The sequence below is a fragment of the Aquarana catesbeiana genome, linkage group LG11 (assembly GCF_042186555.1).
Source record: "Aquarana catesbeiana isolate 2022-GZ linkage group LG11, ASM4218655v1, whole genome shotgun sequence".
Classification (NCBI taxonomy): domain Eukaryota; kingdom Metazoa; phylum Chordata; class Amphibia; order Anura; family Ranidae; genus Aquarana; species Aquarana catesbeiana.
In genome coordinates this window covers 34,094,826-34,119,355 of record NC_133334.1, presented here as the reverse complement: position 1 = coordinate 34,119,355, position 24,530 = coordinate 34,094,826, and positions in this window count along the sequence as shown.

The following is a 24,530-nucleotide window of genomic DNA, read 5'->3' as shown; positions in this document are numbered from 1 at the left end:
CTGCCCTGGTAAAGCCCCTCTTGCTCCTGCGCGCACGCATGTTCACCCGACGGCCACTGATATGTCCCTGACAGACAGCATGCTCCCTTCAACGTTATCCTGAAGAGTGATGCCTTACAATATGTTATCATTAGGTTGATGAATATGCATATTGTTGATTTCACCACGGTCCTGATGAAGCATTGGAGCATGCAAAACACGTTGACCATCCTTGAGTGTAAATAGGGATATATTGTTGAAGATTATATGATTTGTTAAAGATACAGTACATGCTGAATCTGTAATGTATACCATACTTACCTCATCAATTAAAAAAAAATTCTAAAGTGGTAGTAAACTCGGTTTTTAAACATGTACCTACAGGTAAGCTTATAATAAATCTTACCTTTAGGTACCATGAATATCTACCAATCTTGCACCATTTAGTAGATATTCACATTGACGGCATTCAGGGTATGCTGAGTGTGTTGTGAATGCAGAGCATGCCATGCCAAAATAGTGACTTCCATGAGTGACATCATTATAGTCTGAAAACAGCCAGAGAATGCGGAACCAGAAGGAAGACCAAGATGAAAACGAAGATAGAGGATAGAAGATAGAAGCACCTCCTGTGGTGACGGCTCTGCACTAGAGGGTACCATGTGAAAGGTAAGTCTGATTTGTGTTGTGTATGTATTCTGTATTCCTAAAGCCCCATACACACTATCAGATTTTCTGCTGACTTTTTCCTTCAGATTTACCAAAACCATATAATATGAGGTTAAACCTTAGGAGTTTCAATTTGTAGGCAATCAGGCAGGTCCTTGCACTACATGGTTTTGGTAGATCTGAAGACAAAAATCAGCAGAAAACCTGATAGTGTGTATGGGGCTTCAATCCTATGTCAAACTTGTGAAATTTCTGAAATTTGAAGTGGTTCTAAGGGCAGAAGGTTTTTTTTTACCTTAATGCATTCTAGAAAACCTTCTAAGTGCAACTCCTCTCCACCAGTCCCCCTTATACTTACCTGAGCCCAAGCCATGTGATCCAGCCATGTGAATAAGAGAGCAACGACTCTCTCCCTCCTCATATGTTAAGAGACAGCAGCGGGTGCTGCCTCTGCTGTCAATCGTGGCCAGTGAGAAGATAGCGGGGGTGGGGCCAAACCGTGCTGTGTGTGTCTATGTACACAAAGTGCCGGTTTAGAAATTACCCTGCATGAGTGCCCCCATAGCAAGCGGCTTGCTATAGTGGGCACTCCATGGGGGGGAAGGAGCTAGGGGCAATGAGGAGCCCAAGAAGAAGATTTAGGGCTGCTCTGTGTAAAACCATTGCAGTATTGCAAGTATTGCAAGTACTGTATTGCAAGTATTACATGTTTGTTATTTTTTTTTAAAAATGGACATAAAAAAATGAGGGTTTACAATCACTTTAAGACAGCATTCTTGAACTAATTTCTCTTCACACTGCTCTCTCCCTACCAGCCTGTTCCTTGTCAGCAGATCTTGAGCAAGCCTTCTGATGAAGTCGTAATGACGAAACGCGTTAGTGTGTGACTACCTGGACTACTAGCAGTTTGTGACTCTACCCGGGAATCACCGCAATCAGTGGACACTGGAGTTTGATGTGATGTCTGATAATTTTGTAAGTGCATTTTAAAAGGAGGGGTTGTGTATTGAAATACAGTAAAACCTTGGTTTGAGAGTAGCTTGGTTTGAGAGCATTTTGCAAGACAAGCAACATTTTTTAATAAATTTTGACTTGATATACAAGTGATGTCTTGATATACAACTAGCGTCATGTCACAACTGACTATAAAAGAGAAGAGAGGCACCTCTAAATGTAGCAATATGGTTACATTTAATGAAGGTACAACATTTAGCAACATATTGCTACACTTTTCTCTTTAATACCCTGTAGCTCTGGCTGGATTTTGTTTCTAATCCCCTTGCGGAGGCTTCCATTTGTGGATGGACATTTTATGGTTACACAACATATCATATTGCTATAATCTTTTTATACGGACTATAAACTGAAGCATCTATGAATAAACGGTTGTGGAACGAACCATTTGTGTTTCCATTATCTCTTATGGGGAAATTTGCTTTGATATACAAGTGCTTAGGATTACAAGCATGTTTCTGGAAATAATTATTCTCGCAATCCAAGGTTTTACTGTACATTTTAAATGACAGGATTACGCTATGAGCCTATTTCCTTTATAACATGAGAAATTCTGTGACTGGAGGAAAACTTTGCATAAAGAGGAGCTTCATTGGATAAAGAGATTAAAATACAGGCGTATGGTTTATGGAGATCTAGTGAGTGTAATAACCAAGGAGAGTGGATCTCACGAGGTGTGGTGATGGAACTTATGGACTAAATCACATGTGTGTACTAATCTTAAGGCCCATACACACGATCAGACTTTTTGACAACAAACATGCAAATTAGCTGTTTTAAGGCAACACCGTGTGTATGCTCCATCGGACAAACTTTTTCGGTTTTCATCGGACAAATGTTGGCTGTGCGAACAGACAAACTTGGTGGCAACAAAAGTCCTACCTCAGCTAGTCCGATCGCGTGTACACAAAACCATCGGACTTTAGTCCAAAGTACAAACACGCCTGCTCAGAACCAATGCAAAAGATCAGACAACAATATAGAAGTTAACCAAAAAGAAGTTAACTTTCTCTTTTGAAGTGTCGTCAGTACGTTGAAACGTCACTATGTTCGTGTTTGTTGCATAAAAAGTTCTGCCGTGTGTATGCAATGCAAGTTCACGGCCAACGCCCTTTGGACAGAAATACACGGAAAAGTTTGTTTAAAGTCCGATTGTGTGTACGAGGCTTAACACTCACGTGGTGAAACATACCCTGGGCTGTTTAAAAGCATATGGTGTGGAATACACCTGAGGAGCACTGCTAATGCTGCAATGACCGGTTATGATTTAAGGCATATGTTATGAAATGAAAGATAATGAGCACTGCAACACAACTGATTTTAATCTTGCGCTGCTTCTCCCCCTAATGCCGCGTACACACGGTCGGATTTTCCGGCGGGAAATGTTGGATGTGAGCTTGTTGGCTGAAAGTCCGACCGTGTGTATGCTCCATCGAACATTTGTTGTCAGACTTTCCGCCAACAAATGTTGTCTAGCAGGTCCTCAAATTTTCCTCCAACAAAACTTTGTTGTCGGAATTTCCGACGCAAGTCCGACGCAAGTTCCACGCATGCTCGGAATCAAGCAGAAGGAGCTGCACTGGCTATTGAACTTCATTTTTCTCGGCTCGTCGTATGTCTTGTACGCCACCACGTTCCCACATTCGTAATTGTTGGCCAACATTTGTGTGACCGTGTGTATGCAAGACAAGTTGGAGCCAACAACCTTCGAACAAAAATCCACAGTTTTGTTGTTGGAAAGTCCTATGGTGTGTACGGGGCATTAGAGTTTAGGTTTTGCTGTATATGGACCGCAAGAGCCTGATACCAGATAAAGTCCAGGTACTTTCACTATTTACATTTAAACGTGTGTTTTATGATGTATTTATGAATTCTGAGCTGTATTGACCACTTAACGACCACCTCATAGCAGATTTACAGCTATGAGGCAGCCGTTCTGTGCAGAATCACGTACAATGGATATAAAAAGTCTACACACCCCTGTTAAAATGTCAGGTCTCTGTAATGTAAAAAAAAAATGAGACAAAGATAAATCATTTTATAACTTTTTTCATACTTAATGTGACCTATTAACTGTACAACTCAATTGAAAAACAAACTGAAATCTTTTAGGGAGGGGAAGTAAAAAAATAAAATAAAATAATGTGGTTGCATAAGTGTGCACACCCTCTTATAGCTGGGGATGTAGCTGTGTTCAGAATTAAGCAATCACATTCAAGCTCATTTTAAATAGGAGTCAGCACACACCTGTCATCATTTAAAGTCTCTCTGATTAACCCCAAATAAAGTTCAGCTGTTCTAGTAGGTCTTTCCTGACATTTTCTTAGTCGCATCCTACAGCAAAAGCTATGGTCCGCAGAGAGCTTCCAAAGCCGGAGAGGGATTTTATTGTTAAAAGGTATCAGTCAGGAGAAGGGTACAGAAGAAATTCCAAGGCGTTAGATATACCATGGAACACAGTGAAGATAGTCATCATCAAGTGGAGAAAATTTAGCACAACAGTGACGTCACCAAGAACTGGACATCCCTCCAAAATTGTTGAGAAGACGAGAAGAAAACTGGTCAGGGAGGCTGCCAAGAAGCCTAGAGCAACATTAAAGGAGCTACAGGAATATCTGGCATTACTGGCTGTGTGATACACGTGACAACAATCTCCCGTACTCTTCATATGTCTGGGCTATGGGGTAGAGTGGCAAGATGGAAGCCTTTTCTTAGGAAGAAAAACATCCAAGCCCGTAATTAGGAAAGGGGTTGGGACTTTAAATGAGGCATATATGTAAGGCTAAAAAAAATAGTCAATGTTGGAGAAATAAATAAGTTTATTGTGCCATGGATGACAAAAACATCACATGACAGGTGCATACATATCATTTCAATCCTCATATAGACATGCTGCAAACTACGTAAATTACGTAGCTCATATACAATGTAGCAAGGAAGCAACTGGCCTTATTGGCATGATGATGTAGAAACTTGCATGTAATAAAGTAAAGGGCTTATAAGCCATCAATGTAAACATAATGCATCAAATCTAGGCCCGACACGTTTCGTTGGGTATTACCAACTCTTCGGGAGGCAGATGCAATGGCACTCCAAAAAGAGAAAACATAAATAACCAAGGGTATTACCTAATGATGGGACAAACATGTAATGGATAAAGGGACAAACTTATTGTCCCTTATGGTACTCACATGTGCTATGTGCGCAAGGCTGGAGGACCAAGCCTGGCTAAATTTTGCAAAAACACATCTGAAGTCCCCCAAAAGCTTGTGGGAAAATATGTTATGATCTGATGAAATCAAGGTTGAAATTTTTGGCCATAATTCCAAAAGATTATGGAAAGGGGTGTGAAGGGGATTTTAGTGTCAGATTTGTCTTCCGCAATGTCACAGTCCCTCTATGAGTCGCTGATCGCGGCCATTACTAGAAAAAAATAAAAATTCCATAAATCTATCCCATAGTTTGTAGACTCTATAACTTTTGAGCAAACCAATCAATAATCGCTTATTGGGATTTTTTTTTTTTTTTTTTTTTTTTTTTTAGCAAAAACATGTAACAGAATATATATTGGCCTAAACTGATGAAGAAATTAGATTTTGAAGAAAAATTTTATTGGGTATATTTTAAAGCAGAAAGTAAGAAATATTGTTTTTTTTTTTTAATTGTTGGTCTTTTTTTTATAGCGCTAAAAAATGCAGAGGTGATCAAATACCACCAAAAGAAAGCTCTACTTGTGGGGGAAAAAAATGACATAAATTTTATTAGGGTACAGCATTGCACAATCACACAATTATCAGTTAGAGTACCGCAGTGCCGTATTGCAAAAAATAGCCTGGTCATGAAGGGGGGTAAACCTTCTGGAGCTGAAGTGGTTAAAGTAACGTAGGTTGAGGAAGCGCTACTACTACATAATGACAACATTCTCAAAAAATGTATAGGGACACTTTTTTGTCTGTAGGCGGAGTCTTATTATAATTAGGGGGTGGGGCATTAATTTGTAGGCGTGGTGTAACAGGTCGAAAAATTAAAGCTGTTCGGAGCAGTTCAATTTCTATTGGCAGCCACTTTCATTGCCAACCAGGCTCCGCCTCTTGTTTCTTCCTCATGAGAGCTGGTCTTCTGTAAAATGGCGTTGGAGACAATTCCCTAGTGCTGGCCCCGGACCTCTAGCCGTGGCTCTAGCGAAAAATCGAGAAAACAATCATTCCCTGTGAAATGTCTGAGGACACGGTAAGGGCGGTACAAGGGTCTAAATACCGGGAATGTCCCGGGAATTTCAGGACTGTTGGCAACTATGCTACTAGTGTGAAACATGTTCTATTTGTGATATCCCCATGGTGTTTGTGATGATTTTATGATATACAATAAAGGATTTTGAGGAGTGCAGCGATTGTGGAACTTTTCTTTGATGTAAAGACCGGGACAAGGGTCTAAATACCGGGAATGTCCCGGGAATTTCGGGACTGTTGGCAACTATGCTACTAGTGTGAAACATGTTCTATTTGTGATATCCCCATGGTGTTTGTGATGTTTTTATGATATACAATAAAGGACTGAGGAGTGCAGCGATTGTGGAACTTTTCTTTGATGTAAATACCGGGACAAGGGTCTAAATACCAGGAATGTCCCGGGAATTTCTGGACTGTTGGCAACTATGCTACTACTAGTGTGAAACATGTTCTATTTGTGATATCCCCATGGTGTTTGTGATGTTTTTATGATATACAATAAAGGATTTTGAGGAGTGCAGCGATTGCCAAACTTTTCTTTGATGTAAAGTAATGCAGTGACGTATAGCAAAAAATGGCCTAGTCATGAAGGGAGGGGTACATCTTCCGGAGGTCAGGTGGTTAAGTCCAGGTACTTGCACTATTTACATTTAAAAATGCAGTTTATGATGTATTTATGAATGCTGAGCTACATTAATTTGTATATTTCATATCTGCTTGTAGTTCAGCTTTAAACTCATCTGTATCTACAGTATACAGCCTGTGCTGAGGTGTGAGTACCCGTGTTCTGAATTACCAGACTAGATCTTATTTATGAAAACGTTCACAGGAAAATACTGCATTTGATGTCCATAAAAAACAACCAATCACAACCTCATTTTTATTCTCCCCGTACAAACCAAGATTTCTCAATAATAAGACTTGAAAAAAAGATTGGAACAAACCATTTTTTTTGTTTTCGTAGTTAATATCAGCGACAATAATAGAGCCCAAAACTGAGAAATGCCAATTGTATGACAGCACAACACCGATAATTGGTCAGACCTTCATTTCCAAGGTGGGAAGAGGAATGGTGAAGAAATTAATGGGATCTTGTTACAAAAAAGAAGTAAGGAAAGAGATTATCTTCAGGAAATAGAATTTAACACATCACGTCTTATTGTGGATATTGATGGATATTGATGGAATATACCGTTGATATAATTATTTTTTTTTTTATTTGCTCTGTATGTTGCAGCCAGAAACACATAAGTATCTGATACTAAACCTTTTCATATACAGCACAAGCTTGATGATTGCTTTTTGATTTTAGCTTAAAAAATGTAGCAGATTACATTTTCTTTTTCAGAAAAAACTACAGCCACATTCTTAAGCTTGGGTATACTTATACACTTTATTGTCAAAAGTATTGGAACACCTGCCTTTACACGCACATGAACCTTTGGCCCACCCTTTGCAGCTATAACAGCTTCAACTGCACTCAGGTCTCAGATTACACTCAGCTCGGTGCTGTGCAGTGTATGGCATCAGATTCCCTCCCCCTGCTTTCTGAAGCTCAGAAATGCTGTGTAATTTCTGGACTTTGAATGGTTGTGCAGGAGAGAGGGCTACAGATAAACAGGTACAATTTGTATAGGAGGATTTGTTTGATCTCTGTGTATCACCTGAGGCTAGTCACTTCACTGGGTATATGTAAGTGTTTATAACATCTTTACGTAATGCTGGCATGTCATGTTGAGCCTCCATGCCTGAATGAATTGAAACCTAATGAATGAAAGAGGCGGACCAGTGACAGGGAGGAAAGAGCTACACTATATTACCAAAAGTATTGGGACACCTGCCTTTACACGCACATGAACCTTAATGGCATCCCAGTCTTAGTCCGTAGGGTTTAGTATTGAGTTGGCCCACCCTTTGTAGCTATAACAGCTTCAACTCTTCTGGGAAGGCCGTCCACAAAGTTTAGGAGTGTGTCTATGGGAAGGTTTGACTATTCTTCCAGAAATGCATTGGTGAGGTCAGAAACTGATGTTGGACGAGAAGGCCTGGCTCACAGTCTCTGCTCTAATTCAACCCAAAGATGTTCTATCGGGTTGAGATCAGGACTCTGTGCAGGCCAGTCAAGTTCCTCCACTCCAAACTCGCTCGTCCATATCTTTATAGACCTTGCTTGGAAGGGGTAAACACTAGGGGCGATCAAGTGGTTAAGTGTTCCCTAGGGAGGTGTTTCTAACTGTGTTGGGATTGTACTGACAGGGAGTAGAGAGAGATCGCTGTTCCTGATCACTAGGAACAGCAGATCTCTCTCTCCTCCCCTGTCAGAATGGGGATCTGTCTGTTTACATTGACAGATCCCCGGTCTGGCTCTCTGTGGATTGATTGCAGGTGGCCAGCGGAGATCGTGGCCACGCGCATCAGCTCCTACATCATGCCGCACCCCTATACCACTTAAAGCGGTCGCCGTGCAGCTACGGCGATTTGCACAGGGGAGCCAACCTGCCGCCATATAACAACGGCGGCTGGTCGGCAAGAATTTCATGAAAGATATCCAAGGGAACCATATTTCCTGAAATTGGGAATATAAGTCTTATAAAGCTTGTTAAAACCAGAACACGTCCTAGGTACCAAATGCCCTCTGAGGATGTGCCCTTGCACGAAATGCACTAGGACTGGATTACGTCCTGACGTCACGCCGCCATATTAGTAAATGGATTTGAATTGCTGTTTTTATGTGCTATGTCATCCGTTTGGATGTGTGAGATTTTATGTGGATTCTTTACATTTTAATAAACTTTTACACTATATGAGACCCTCCGGTGTGACTATGTGGTGAGCACCCTCTTTCAATACAGCCCTTGTATGCACAGTGTGACGCTTCCCTCTGGCAAACATCGGAACTTTGGACATCTACCTACAGTATCTAGCAGTTGGATGGTCGTGTATGAGAGGCAAGGAGTTTTTAGCTAATATCAAAGTGCTGCTTGCTGCTAATGGCAGCACAGAATTTGGTGAGTGCAATTTGTTTCTCATGGGAATACACTTTATTCTGGGACTCAATATATTATCACAGGTAATAAGACTTTTGTGCTCTATATATAATTCATATACACATATTGTTATATATATATATATATATATATATATATATATATATATATATACTGTATACAGTATCTCACAAAAGTTAGTACACCCCTCATTTTTGTAAGTATTTTATTCTATCTTTTCATGTGACAACACTGAAGAAATGACACTTTGCTACAATGTAAAGTAGTGAGTGTACAGCTTGTATAACAGTGTAAATTTGCTGTCCCCTCAAAATAACTCAACACACAGCCATTAATGTCTAAACTGCTGGCAACAACACTTTGTCCAAATTGGGCAAAGTGTCAATATTTTGTGTGGCCACCATTATTTTCCAGCACTGCCTTAACCCCCTTGGGCTTGGAGTTCACCAGAGCTTCACAGGTTGCCACTGGAGTCCTCTTTCACTCCTCCATGACAACATCACAGACCTGGTGGATGTTAGAGACCTTGCGCTCCTCCACCTTCCGTTTGAGGATGCCCCACAGATGCTCAATAGGTTTTAGGTCTGGAGACATACTTGGCCAGTCCATCACCTTTACCCTCAGCTTCTTTAACAAGGCAGTGGTCGTCTTGGAGGTGTTATCATGTTGGAATACTGCCCTGTGGCCCAGTCTCTGAAGGGAGGTGATCATGCTCTGCTTCAGTATGTCACAGTACATGTTGGCATTCATGGTTCCCTCAATGAACTGTAGCTCCCCAGTGTCGGCAGCACTCATGCAGCCCCAGACCATGACACTCCCACCACCATGCTTGACTGTAGGCAAGACACACTTGTCTTTGTACTCCTCACCTGGTTGCCCCCACACACGCCTGACACCATCTGAACCAAATAAGTTTATCTTGGTCTCATTAGACCACAGGACATGGTTCCAGTAATCCATGTCCTTAGTCTGCTTGTCTTCAGCAAACTGTTCTTTCTTGTGCATCATCTTTAGAAGAGGCTTCCTTCTGGGATGACAGCCATGTAGACCAATTTGATTCAGTGTGTGGCATATGGTCTGAGCACTGACAGGCTGAACCCCCACCCCTTCAACCTCTGCAGCAATGCTGGCAGCACTCATATGTCTATTTCCCAAAGACAACCTCTAGATATGACGCTGAGCACGTGTACTCAACTTCTTTGGTCGACCATGGTAAGGCCTGTTCTGAGTGGAACCTGTCCTGTTAAACCTCTATATGGTCTTGGCCACAATGCTGCAGCTCAGTTTCTGGGTCTTGGCAATCTTTTTATAGTCTAAGCCATCTTTATACAGAGCAACAATTCTTTTTTTTCAGATCCTCAAAGAGTTCTTTGGCATGAGGTGCCATGTTGAACTTCCAGTGACCAGTATCAGAGAGTGAGAGCGATAACACCAAATTTGACACACCTGCTTCCCATTCACACCTGAGACCTTGTAACACTAATGAGTCACATGACACCGGGGAGGGAAAATGGCTAGTTGGGCCCAATTTTGGATATTTTCACTTAGGGGTGTACTCACTTTTGTTGCCAGCGGTTTAGACATTAATGGCTGTGTGTTGAGTTATTTTGAGGGGACAGCAAATTTACACTGTTATACAAGCTGTACACTCACTACTTTATATTGTAGCAAAGTGTAATTTCTTTAGTGTTGTCACATGAAAAGATATAATAAAATGTTTACAAAAATGCGAGGGGTTTACTCACTTTTGTGAGATACTGTATGTCTGTATAGAGGCGCTGCACATTATTGTTTATGTTTCAGTTGGGTTTTGTATGTAGACTTATTGCTAGTTGCCTACTTTATACCTCTAGTGCAGACTTCTTTTTTTACTATTTTCATTGTTTTATATTCCTATACCTAACCTATTCTGAAAACTCCAGCAGTAATGTAATGATGCTATGAAGAGGGGCAAAACTGGTTGGCAGTGAACCCGAGCTGGAACCCGAGCTTTAATAGCCTCCACTAGTTGAAGAGGTGACACAAGATGTTTGTAAGTGGAGAGAAGACTTTGGTCACAGGAGAATGGGAAGGATGGATTGAATTTTCTTTTGCCCAAAGATTTAAAGTAAATACAGCATCAAAATCTGAGAGGATGTCAAAATCCCATGCTACAACTTAAAAAAAAAATACAATCCTACTTGTAAATTCCCCAACATGTTCACATAATAATAACCACTGTGGTCCATACAAATCCACTAATGCTGCCAGCCACCCACCCACCACCGACGTCACAAGGAAACTCAATGGCTGCCAATTGAAGAGACTCAAGTCTCTCTTCAATGTTGCCACGGTTTTGCTTGCTAGAGGATGTGATATCACCCTGGCAGAGGGAAAAGTGGATTCCATCTTTGAAGGATGCCAAGACCGCTGCACTGGCTACACATGTGCTCTGCAATATGCTATAAAAAGAATTTGATTAAAGAAAAGCCTCAGGGCATGCTCACAATATCCTCTCAACAATTCCGGGGCCATGATGATGGTTAAAAACAACACTGACTTCCTCCCTGGTCTCTTGGATTCTTCTTTGAGGGACCATTGTGCAAAGCCAAGGGTACTCACAAAACACTTTTTCAAACGGAGCTTGTTTCGAAACATAACAGACTTACTGACTGTCACTAGACTACCTATGTCTACTTACCTTCAATTTAGGCACTTCCTGAACTAACCTTTCCTTCAACAGGTATAAGGTAGAGAACCAACCCCCTTGGAGTCTCTATTCCTCTCAGGAACCCTGCAGTGATACCTCATCTAGGCCACCTACTTCTCCATGACATCCCAGCTTCCCTCTAATACTGGAAAAGCATGTAAAGCATTGGAAATTGAACTAGGGATACACATTTTGTAGAGGAAGAATGGGAGCACATAAATGTTAATATTCACAAGTCTTCAGTATCCAAGAAAATGGATATAAACTGTGTTTTTGTTGATATAGAATGCCCTCTCTCCATAAATAATTGCTGGTGCTGCCTGGTTGAAGAAGGTACATTCCTGCATATCTGGTGCCAATGCCCAATACTTCCAACATATTGACAACGGGTACACCAGACTATAAAGGGGTTACTACTTACGTAGTTACATAGTTAATCTGGTTGACTCTGACCGCTTTTGCCTCCTTTGTTCAAACCCATGGAACTACATAGTGACATACTGTAGTTTAAATGGTTGAAAGAAGACACAAGTCCATCCAGTTCGACCAACTGAGAAAAATAAAAACCAACACACTCATTCTCTCTTCCTCCAGACGTAAAGAGTGTCCCATTGTCCTCTGTGATAACCTTAAAGTGAATAACTCAACATCAAGTTCACTATATGGAACCCTTATGTATTTATACATGTTGATCATATCCCCCCTTAATCAACTCTTCTCAAGAGAGAATAAATTCATCTAAACTTTCCTCATAGCTGAGGTTCTCCATGCCTCTTATCAGTTTGGTTGCCCTTCTTTGCACTTTCTCCAGTTCCCCGATATCCTTTTTGTGAACTGGAGCCCAAAACTGAACTGCATATTCCAGATGAGGTCTTACTAATAATTGGTACAGGGGCAAAATGATATCTCTTTCAACCTCTCTGACAACCTGGACTTTTTTCCTTCGCCATATTTACTTCATCATACCTCCTTGACCTTTGAAATATTACTTGAAATCCCCGACTATGCCATGGGCAACGCAGCCAGAATGTGCGTCTCTACACTCTGGAGAAAAACATCAGTGCCCTCCCTAAGAGAGTGGTTTGCGAGGTTGGATAGAGTTTGGCAAATGGAAGAGCTGATTTCTATGCCACAGGAAAAGCTACAGATTTTATCAAATATGGGCATGCGGGATCCACTTTAAATCGAAACCTGACAATGCCAGCATTATGTCCAAATAATAGATAGACATGTGTACTGACAAAAAATGTGTTTGTTTTCATTTTCGTTTCATTTGTTTTTTTTGCTAAACAAATGGAACGTAATGATCTAATAATAATTAATAACAATAATAATAATAATAATAAAACCTTTTTATTATTATTATTTATTATTCATTTGTTCCATTCCATTTGTTTAGATGCGGCATTCATTATTTCGGATAATTCGTAACTTCAGATAAATTTGTGTTTATTACGTTCACAAACAGCCAAATTTTAAAGGAAATTCCAATACCTCTAATTTAATAGTTAGTTATTATTAGTCAGTTATTATTTCAAACTTTACTGTTTTTCTTTCTTATTTTCAGATTTTTGGATTTTCGAATTTCCGAATATATGAATTTTGCATTTCAAATTTCCGAATTTTCAAATTTCCAAATTTCCGAATTCCGAATTTCCAAATTTTCGAATTTCGAATTTCCAAATTTTTGTGTTCTGAATTTCTGAATTTTCAGATTTTCAGAATTCGAAAATTCAGAAATTCAGAAATTCGAAAATCCGAAAATCTGAAAAAAGAAAGAAAATCAGTAAAATGTGAAAAAATACAGTAACTAAATAATAACTAACTATTAAATTATAGGTATTGGAATTTCCTTTCAAATTTGGCTGTTTGTGAACGTAACAAATACAAATTTATCTGAAGTTACGAATTATCCGAAATAACGAATGCCGCATCTAAACAAATGGAATGGAACAAATGAATAATAAATAATAAAAAGGAATTAGAAAATTCAGAACTAATTCGGAATTAAACGAATTGTGCATGTCTAATAATAGACTTTAGGACACTTTGACAAACATACTGGGATTGGATACATACTGAGGTGGGAAGCACTCACAGATGGGTGTTCTCCTATTTTTTCTCCTTCGCCACCAATTTTCCTGCATTTCTGCCCTCCCCAACCCCGTTCTCTTTTTTTTTTTTCTTTCTTTTTTTTCTATCTTTCTCCTCCCTATCTTTTTTCTTTCCCTCTTTCTTGTTCCTTCTCTCCTGTTCCTATTTTATCTGTTCCTCTTGTTTTCTTCTACATTCCAATTTGCACCCACACGTGCTGTATTATGTCAATTCATAGAATGTTTTTCATGACTGACCTTGAAAATTCCCTTGTATTGTGCATTGTGGTGTATGCCTTTTTTCATGTTTAAAGCAGTAATTAACCTGAAAGCGAACATTTATTATATTGCAGCTTACCAATTCTTAGATGTGATGGCTGCATCCATTTCAGGCTTCTATTTTCATCTTGTGATCTGGCCAGTAAGTCTGTTGTTTAAAAAAAAAAAAAAAAAGCTCTCCAGCAGAATGTATCAGTTTACAAGGAAGAAACAAATCATTTACCGCTGACAGGGATGCTTACAATGATCAGCTTTTATTTATTTATGTAAAACCTTTATCCCGCTGACAGGGATGCCTACAATGGTCAACTTTTATTTATTTATGTAAAACCTTTATCCCAAAAGAAACAAAAAAACAGTTTGCTGTAACTGCCTATAAAGTGTTAGCTGCCTGGCTTCAATTTATTAGTGTATTTAAATCTGCTAATACACCTAACACTACACCCCCACCCCCCCTCCCAGACTGACAATGCTACTGTCCAAAGGTGTCCACTATTCTCCTTCATCCAGCGTGGGGGCACTCTACGGGGGTTGTGTTACTGGGCAGATTACCAGGTGAAAAGAAAACATGCCTAAAAAAATGAAAATAGCCACCACATTTAATGATTGGTAAGCTGCAGTATATTATAGATTTGGGGTTTTGGGTTTAATACCACTTTAATAAATACTATTATAGAATAAGAAAACCTCTAGCCATTTTTTTGTTTGCATTTTACTCAATGGATAGACAACTTTTATGGTGGCCTTCTATATCCACTTGAAGACCAGGCCTTTTCTGGCCCTTTTGCTTACAAGTTTAAATCAGTATCTTTGCTAGAAAATGACTTATAACCCTAAAACTTTATATATTTTTTTAGCAGAGACCCGAGGGAATAAAATGGCGATTGTTGCAATTTTTAATGTCACACGGTATTTGCGCAGCGGATTTTTCAAACACAATTAAAAAAAAAATACATATTAATGAATAGAAAAAAAAATAAAAAAAAATAATATATATATATATATATATATATATATATATATATATATATATACCCCTTTTGTTTTGTAAAATATAAAAGATGATGTTACACCGAGTAAATAGATAACTAACATGTCATGCTTTAAAATTGCACACACTTGTGGAATGGCAACAAACTATAAGTACATATTTGGGGGGCACACCATACAATGCATTTAAATTCAAGATGGTGCTGCTGTAAGACTTATAAACAGTACAAAATATTTTACAGCGCACACATACAAGATTGACATTTCCTGCAGGGCTAGTTAAAAACACCTGAACACCTGAACATATTCAAAAAATACGGGGGTTTGGTCACACTATATGGTCATATAGTGCTAAGCCCACTTACTGCGACAAAGTACCCCGAATTAGTGGGTCCTACACTAGTAATAGAATGGAAGATCCTCTGTCTCAACCATGGGAGCTGAACTCCTCTATGTGGGAGAACTAAAAGGGATACATCCTAATCACTGGTGGCCACTAAATAGGAGGTAATGAGGAGGGGGAGGGGTGCTCCAGCCCAAAAACCTGGTCAGGGCCTATTACAACATACAAGTACATATTTGGGGGGCACACCATACAATGCATTTAAATTCAAGAGCACCCCTCCCCCTCCTCATTACCTCCTATTTAGTGGCCACCAGTGATTAGGATGTATCCCTTTTAGTTCTCCCACATAGAGGAGTTCAGCTCCCATGGTTGAGACAGAGGATCTTCCATTCTATTACTAGTGTAGGACCCACTAATTCGGGGTACTTTGTCGCAGTAAGTGGGCTTAGCACTATATGACCATATAGTGTGACCAAACCCCCGTATTTTTTGAATATGTTCAGGTGTTCAGGTGTTTTTAACTAGCCCTGCAGGAAATGTCAATCTTGTATGTGTGCGCTGTAAAATATTTTGTACTGGCAACAAACTATGGCACTTAAAAATCTCTATAGGCGACATTTTAAAATGTTTTACAGGTTACCTATTTAGAGATACAGAGGAGGTCTAGAACTAGAATTATTGCTCCCACTCTAACATTTGCGGCAATACCTCACATGTGTGGTGTGGACACTGTTTACATATGCGTGTGTGACTTACAGATGCGATTGCCACTGTGCTGGAGCACGGAGGGATGGGGGTGCTTTAATTTTTGTTTCTTATTTATTTGATTTTTTTTTTTTTTGACCACTCGTATTCCTTGTACTGTAAACATCCCTTGTAATAGAAATAAGGATGACAGGTCCTCTTTATGGAGGGATCTGGGCTCAAAAATACCCCAAATCTCTTCTTTACCTTTAAAAGCAAAAGATCCCAAAAACATTATTTTTGGATCTTTTGATTTTGATTACTTCCGCCCTAGACCAATAGTGACGCCATAACGTCGCTTCAGTCCTCCATGGCCATAGAGGCAATCAGAGACAATCTAGTCTCTACTTGCCTCTGTGACCAGCCGGCCCCACTGTGGGTTCATTTCTCAGGCATGCCGGTGAAAACGGCAGTGGCGGCCGGTGGTAATTTTCTTTGGGGGCGGCAAACAGTAACAACCCCCCCGTTGGTCGGTCCATCGGCCGGCCTGGACTGGTTCACTTACCCCATCTATGTGGCACTTCTCCCGGGCTTTCGGCAGTGGCGGCTCTCCCGTTCTCCTGCTCTCCACAGGCGACATCTCTGGCTTCCGTGTCCTCCCTCCTTCTCAGCGGGCAATCCGCAGTCTTCTTTTTTTCGGGCAATTAGAAAACGGGTCTCACACCCGCTTCTGATTGGCCAGATTGAGGATCAGTGTTACAACAGCGAATATTCATTCCCTTTTGTAACATCTGGGTGGCTCTTGGCGCAATGCTCTGCGCCACAAGCCCACCTATTTTGAAGCCTATTAGAGCCTATGGCTCTAATCAGGTGCTTCAAAAAACACCCCGCCGCTGTAATTCAGGCGCCCGGCGTCCTGAAAGGGGCCGGACGCCTGAATAAGGGGTGGCAGTCGAAGCTCCCAACTGTCCCTGATTTCGAGGGACTGTCCCTGATTTGGAAGAATGTCCCTCTGTCTCTCTTTCCTCCTCATTTGTCCCTCATTTTGGTCTGATCTATAGAGTTGTAAATAAAATGCACTTTTTATCTTTCAAAAAGTGTTTCCCAGTGCTAAACCTTTCATCCAATTTCTAAATTTGCTGCATTTGTAAATTTCAGAAGCCAATATAAAGGAATAGTAGTGGTTAAAAAAAAGCACTTGTGGGTTTAACTACCGTATTTATCGGCGTATAACACTTAAAATCCGGGGAAAATCATGAGCGGAGGATCGAGCTGCCGAGATACATAGCCGAGTGTACTCGGCTCGGCTCACAGTCACGCCCAGCCCCGCCCTATGATGGACATAACACAGGGACTGGGTGTGACTGTGAGCGAAGCCTTGCCGAGTACACTCGGCTACTCTCAGCTCCGCTCGGGACTGCGAGAGGACCCGAGAGCTGCCGAGAGGACCCGAGTGCCGCCGAGACCCGAGTGCTGCCGAGAGGATCCGAGAACCGCCGAGAGGACCCGAGTGCTGCCGTGAGGACCTGAGAGCGGCCGAGAGGACCCGAGAACTGCCAAGAGGACCCGGGAACAGCTGAGAGGACCCGGCGCCATTTTTAAACTGGAAGAATGCAATGAAAAGGCTGCAATGACAAGTCTGCACTGACAAGACTACACTGCAAGGCTGCACTGACAAGGCTGCACTGACAAGGCACACTGACAAGGCTGCAAATGACAATGACAAGGCTGCATTGATGGGCATTTAAATGTAAGTTTTTTCCTTAAACTTCCCTCCTAAATGTTTTTTTCCCTAAAATTCCCTCCTAAACTTGAGGTGCGTTTTATACGCCGGCGCGTGTTATACGCCGATAAATTCGGTAATATATTTTTTGTATAATTCTCCTTTAAGGGGGCATGGCAGGGGGGTGTGTTCTATGCCTGCATATTTTGTCAATAGGTGTCCCTCGTTCCCATCTTGAAAAATTGGGAGGTATGGTGGCAGTGGCGGCCATGGATAGATTCATGGTATGCATGAATCTATCCATTAGTCATATAAGGGGTGGCGTGGAGTGAGAGAGGGCGGCGCCCAGGCGCCCCTAATGGACGGGCTGCTGCTGGAAAACGGTAAGCCCGAGAAACACCGGCAAGCGGCGGGAGAGGGGGACATCCCTTCCCCTGGTTCGGAAAGCGATCCAATGGCTAATGAGCCACTTGAATCGCTTTCATGAGAAAGCCAGCTGCCAGCTGAAAAAAAAAAAATATACCAGGGTTATGGCTGATAGCTTTAGCCATAACCCTGGTAAACCACTTGCAAACTGCAACCTATGTATACATATTGCAGTCAGCAAGTGCCTAAGGGATAACGTGTTTGTTGAGTTTACTTTTGCTTTAAGTTATGTACAAAGAGATCACTGAGCATAGACGCCAACATTTGTATTGAACAATCACACATCAGTAGCAGTATTTTGATTACACGTATCCAGCATTCAATTCTTTTTGGATTGTGTCTAGTAGCAGCTAATCCATTAATTTTCAACCATAGGGAAAATGTCTCAAGTTTTCAGAGCACTCAGTTCCGGCAGTTTCTCGTCATCTTTAAACTTCACCAAAATACAGACTGCCGAAGCGTACAGAATTAGACTGGAAATCAATATTCCTGTGTGTACTCCTTTCAATATGTCCTGGGGACCTCTGCGAGGGAGTCTCCTTACAGTATATCTCAGTTGCACAGTCATTAATTGGGACTAATTCTTTTTCAATAAAACTGACTTTATTCGTCAGATATTGAGAAGGTCAGCACTATTGAAGTTCTGCATGCACCAGATGTTTTATGCTGATTCGCTGTGTTTTGTTAATTGTTCGTATTAACTCTAAAAATTCCACAGAGACCTTAAATGCACTGGGGAGCAAAGGATTCTGGGTACTCTGAAGGTAAAAAATTGGTTCAGTAATTAGAATATGCTTAACCCTGATTTGTCAGCTGCTGTGATCACTCACCTGCGCAACTCAACTGATTGTGAAATTTGGAATCGCTTTATAAAAAAATCGTTTTCAAATATTTTTTATTTATTTTTTGACCAACAGATGTAGCATCCCCCTAGGTAGGTTGCTAGGGAAATTTAATTCTTTTTGGCTCCTCTCTAATCATTGGAGCAGCTGTTGATTTCTTTGGGCTGTTCTGGATCTCAGACTACAGATTTGACCGCTTTCACCTGCCTTCTAGGAAATTGAGGGGCAATTGAGGCAACTGGAATATATATTGTGCTGTAGTCAGTCTTTGGGGAGGTGTGTCCAGCAAGTGACTGGAGGGAACATTAAATGTTTGGGGACTTAGGCAGCCAAGCCTTGTCCTTCTGGAGAAGTTCCCAGCCACAGAGGCTGCTGCCCCCTTTCTGAAGGTTGCTGCAGTTCATCTTGGCCCCAGCTGTGGCAGAGCTGGGGGGCTTATCCGTAATCAACTGTGGAGCTAACCAAGCAATCTTACCTAAGGATCTGGTCTGGAGGACTCACTGAAGAGTGCTGGGTGCAGTGGTGTTGCTATGTGGGTGCGGGGGATGTGGCCCCGCACCCGGGTGACACCTGCCAGAGGGTGACACCCGGCTCAGACTGCTCCCATCCAGCTCCACTCACCCCCCAATCCCATACCCGCTCATCCAGCTCCCCTGATCCTGATCCCATCCCGGCTCCATCCACCCCCCCAAACACATCCCAGCTCCATCCATCCCCCTGATCCCATTCCGGCTTCATCCATCCCCCCTGATCCCATACGCGCTCCATCCATCCCCCATATCCCATACCCACTCCATCCTTCCTCCCTGATCCTATCCACACTCCATCCACACCCCTGTTCCCATCCCGACTCCATCAATTCCTCGCGATCCCACCCCAACTCCATCCATTTCCCCAATCCCATACCGGCTCCATCCATTCCCCCGATCCCATCCCTGCTCCATCCATTCCCTCTAATCCCTTCCCAGCTCCACCCAGCCCCAGATCCCATACCTGCTTCAGCCACCCCCCCTGATCCCATTCCGGCTCCATCCATCCCCCGATCCCATCCTGACTCCATCCATCCCCCCTGATCCTATCCCCGCTCCATCCACCCCACTGATCCCATCCCCGCTCCATCCATCCCCCGGATCCTATCCCCGCTCCATCCATCCCCCTGATCCCATCCCCGCTCCGTCTATCCCCCCTGACCATATCCCCACTCCATCCATACCCCCGATCCCATCCCCACTCCATCCATCCCCCCTGATCCTATCCCCGCTCCATTCATCTCCCCTGATCCTATCCCCACTCCATCCATCCCCTCTGATCCCATCCCCCGATTCCATCCCGACTCTATACATCCCCCAATCCCATCCCAGCTCTATCCACCACCCTGATCCAATCCCGGCTCCATCCATGCCCCCAATCCCATCCCAGCTCCATCCATTGTGGCAGGTTAAGGGGGGGAGAGCCGCACCGACGCATTAGCCTGCTTAGTGCCAGGGGGTGACACCATGTATTACCGCACCAGGTGACACCAACCCTAGTGACGCCACTGGTTGGGTGGAAACTAAAAAATTTGAGCTTGTTCTGTAGCTTTGTGAGCATTAACCCCTCCCTCACTAAAGTTTGTCTGGTGGAAGCTAGGAACTGAGCAGTTGTCGCGGAACATAAAAATGTCTGGAGGATACTGGAGGGCATTTAGTTGTCCTGGAGAGATATTGTGAGAATAGACCTGAGCTCAAGATCCAAGTGACTGTGTGCTAATTTGAAGGATAAGTGCCAGCAGTAGCTCTTTCTGAGACAGCGCTTACATGGTCTCAATTCTGGCCTTTTCTTTTAACCCCTTGGTCTAAAGACTGTTCAGAGAAGCCCAGCTTAGTTAGTCCTCCTGTGGCTTTTGGTGTGCCTTGGGTATCCCATACCAGCCTCACCCCTCTCCCATCACAAGTTCTACAAGCAATAAACTACAAAAAAGACTACCAAAAAAACTGTAAAAATCAGCCACTCCTATGGAAGTAAAGCTACACAAGTAAATGTGGTCCAAGTATCCAAAAAAAGAGCTTTGTTGTGTAATGGAAGCCACCAGGATTTCTCCTTCTTTTGGGCTTGAAGCCTTATATTGGTCTCAGCCAACTTTATTGTGTTCCAGCCTTGGAAAAGCATAAACAAATTTGTTAAATTGTTTAAGTGGTTTGTTCACAGTAGTATACATAACTTACGAATGTCCCCCCTGAAGAGTACCAGGACAAGGTAATCTAGAGGCCATGGAAAAAAATGCCAAACTGCGACCCCCCTCCCAAGATGCATAAGCATTATGTGTCAGTAAAACCAGTAAAAATCCCCTACGTGCTCAACACTGAGCACGATTATCCCCTAGACATAAATTCAATAAATCCCCCCTCCTCTTAGCACAAATCCCCCCCCCCCCCAATTTCCCCTCCTAGCACAACCCCCCGCCCCCCCAAAAAAAATTCCCCTCCTAGCACAAATGCCCCCCAATCAACCCAACTAGCACAACCCCCCCCCCCCCAAAAAAAATCCCCTCCTATCACAATTATCTCCCCTCTACCATATCACCTCTTCAAGCACAAAACCCCCCAATTCACAAATCATCTTCCCCCATTCCCCCTCTTAACATAGATCCCCCTAAATCACCACTCCTAGCACACCCCCCCCCAACTTTCCCCTCCTAGGAACAATTCTTACCCTCTGCCGCCCCCAAAATTCCCCCTTCCAACACAAATCTCCTCCTCTTCCAATCGTCTCATGGTGCCCTCCCACCTCACATGATACCACAGTGCCCAGGACAGCTGCCCCTCCTACCCACCCCTTGTCACGGCCCTGTGTCTGAATCTCCCATACCACTTCTTCTTACTGCCAAAAATCTGCCACCACACAGAATCTCTCTATTGAGCCAGGTGCTAAGATTTCACCACGTTTTGTGTTCTAAAAAGCAGCTTATCCTATGAGATAAGCTGTTTCTCTATAATGCCCCATTCTCAATATTGTGTTGCAATAACACACAGTAAAACACACATTTCACACATTAAATGCAGTGCGCTGAGTTGAATTGCCATTCCTTTTGAATGGTATCCCAATGCACCTAGGCAGTTCAGCACAATTCCCTTGCATTGCAGCTCACTGCACAGATGTGAACTGTCTGAACATTATGGTGCACAAAAATTAAATAACAACATTTTTCCAATTTTGCATGTGGTAAGGTACATTCTTTGCCTATTAAAAATAATTTGGCTGCCCTAATACAAATAGCTAGGATTTGCTATGTTATACAGAACCTTATCCATAGAAGTACCCTACAAATGTACCTTTTGTCTGAAAGTCCTACGGGAATATAGCAGTGCACTCGCTGGGATGTGTGTGCCTAGGCACTCCTACAGCCTCTGACTGCTAGTCTCAGGAGATTATGAGTAAGTTTTGATAATGCCTCTACTGGATTGATTACTGTTCTCCTAGGTTGGAGGCACAGACATGAGGAAGCAAAGCCTTGCATTTCCCAAGATGGCCGCCTCCACACAGATGCATAGTAAAGAACAAGGCATGGTAAGGCAGTAATAGGAAAAGTTCAGTTTCAGTGTCACCGCAGGCAATACTAATGACTAGTCCTTTGCCCTCTGCCTGCCATTTTTGGGAGTCCTGTCAATTTAGGTTGTGAAGACCAGTCTGCTAAAGCCTCCATTTTCTGACCAGTCTTGTTGTCAACCCTTTCAGCAGCGTCATCAGGTACCAGTGGCGGCTGGTGAGTTTTTCTTTTGGTGGGTGGCAAACAAGCACCCTCCGGGTGGCGCGGCACTGACAGCACCCCTCTCCCCCCCTGGGTGGCCCATGGCGCTGCACGGACACCACCCCACCCCCCCTGGAGGCCGGCAGCGCGGCACTGATACCAGACCCCCCCTTTCGGGAGGCCGGCGGTGCGGCACTATCAACCCCCACTATCCCTCAGGTGGCGGGTGGCCAACGGTCAGGCACCTACCCAATCTAGGGCTGGCAGGCTGTGGTGTCCTCTCCTCCTCTCCCTCAGTGCAGGCGGCGGCTCTGGTGTCCGCTCCTCCTATGGCTTCCTCCGCCTGTTCCTCCATCCTAAGCGCTAAGCATCCAATAGGATTGCTTGGCGCTCAGGCCAATCGGGGAAACAGGTCTCAAGACCTGCCTCCTGATTGGTGGGGAGGAACTTTAGTGTGAAAATAGTGAAAATGAATTCGCTATCATCACACAACTGGGTGAGATCGGGGCGCAGTGCTCTGCACCCATGCCTACCCTTTTTTAAAGCCTAGTAGAGCCTCTGGCTCTAATCAGGTGCTTCAAAAAAAACACTCCGCCCCACTGGAAACCATAGTCTGGCGCCCTGATATGTAGATCAGGGGGCCAGACGCATGGATAGGGGGGAACAGCGCCGTGTGCCCTCTATGGACAGGCTGCCACTGTGACAGGTACCATGCAGAACCAGCAGCCTCCAAAGGTACTGCATTGAACTTTTTGGCAAAAGAATGCCTGTCCATATTCTGGTGCTAGAGAGAAGAGGATCAGAGCTGTTGTGGGACCACAAATTACGATAAGTGATGCTCTCTCTTAAATCATCCACTGGAAAAACAAGCATTATATTCTTCCAAAGCTGTTGGGGGTTGGAAAATGCAATTATTTCAGTGCACTTTAAAACAAAAATTCCAGCTTTGCAACTCCCCACCTCTTCACCAGGGACCCTCACAGCATTTCTTATTAATTAATGTCGGGTGGCGGGGACTTTCATAGGCACAAAACCCTAGCAAACACAAAATTCAAAAAATCTTACAAAACTTTATTAACCACTTCAGCTCCAGAAGGTTCACCCCCCTTCCTGACCAGGCCATTTTATGTGATACCGAGTTACTTTAACTGACAATTGCACGGACGTGCGACAATGTACATTGATGTCCTATTTTTCCCACAAATAGAGCTTTATTTTGGTGGTATTTGATCACATCTGCGGTTTTTATTTTTTGCTCTAAAAAAAACAAAAAAGACCAACAATGAAAAAAATATATACATTTATATTTTTCTTACTTTCTGCTATAAAACACATCCAATAAAAATAAATGAAAAAATCTAATTTCTTCATCAGTTTAGACCAATATATATTCTGCTACATGTTTTTGGTGAAAAAAAAAAAGTATACTGATTGGTTTGCCCAAAAGTTATAGCGTCTACAAACTATGAGATAGGTTTATGGACTTTTAATTTTTTTTACTAGTAATGACAGCAATCAGCGACTTATAGCGGGACTGCAACATTGTGCCCGACAAAACTGACACTGATGCCTCGTTTCCACTGAGCAGATCGGTTCGGTACGCTATTTTGGGTGTTTCCATTATGAAAGCGGCCCATACAACCGAACCGTACCGTTCCATTCAGGGTCCTGCTCAGATGTGGGCCATAGAAAATGGAATGGTTCGGTTAGGGCGAAGCTACGATACATTCCACTGATTGGCTGACAGAAAACCCTCTGCTGTGCTATGCAGAGGCATTTTTTTCTAAACCCTGTATGGCCCCTTGTGGTCCCACTTACAGTGGAAACGCTGA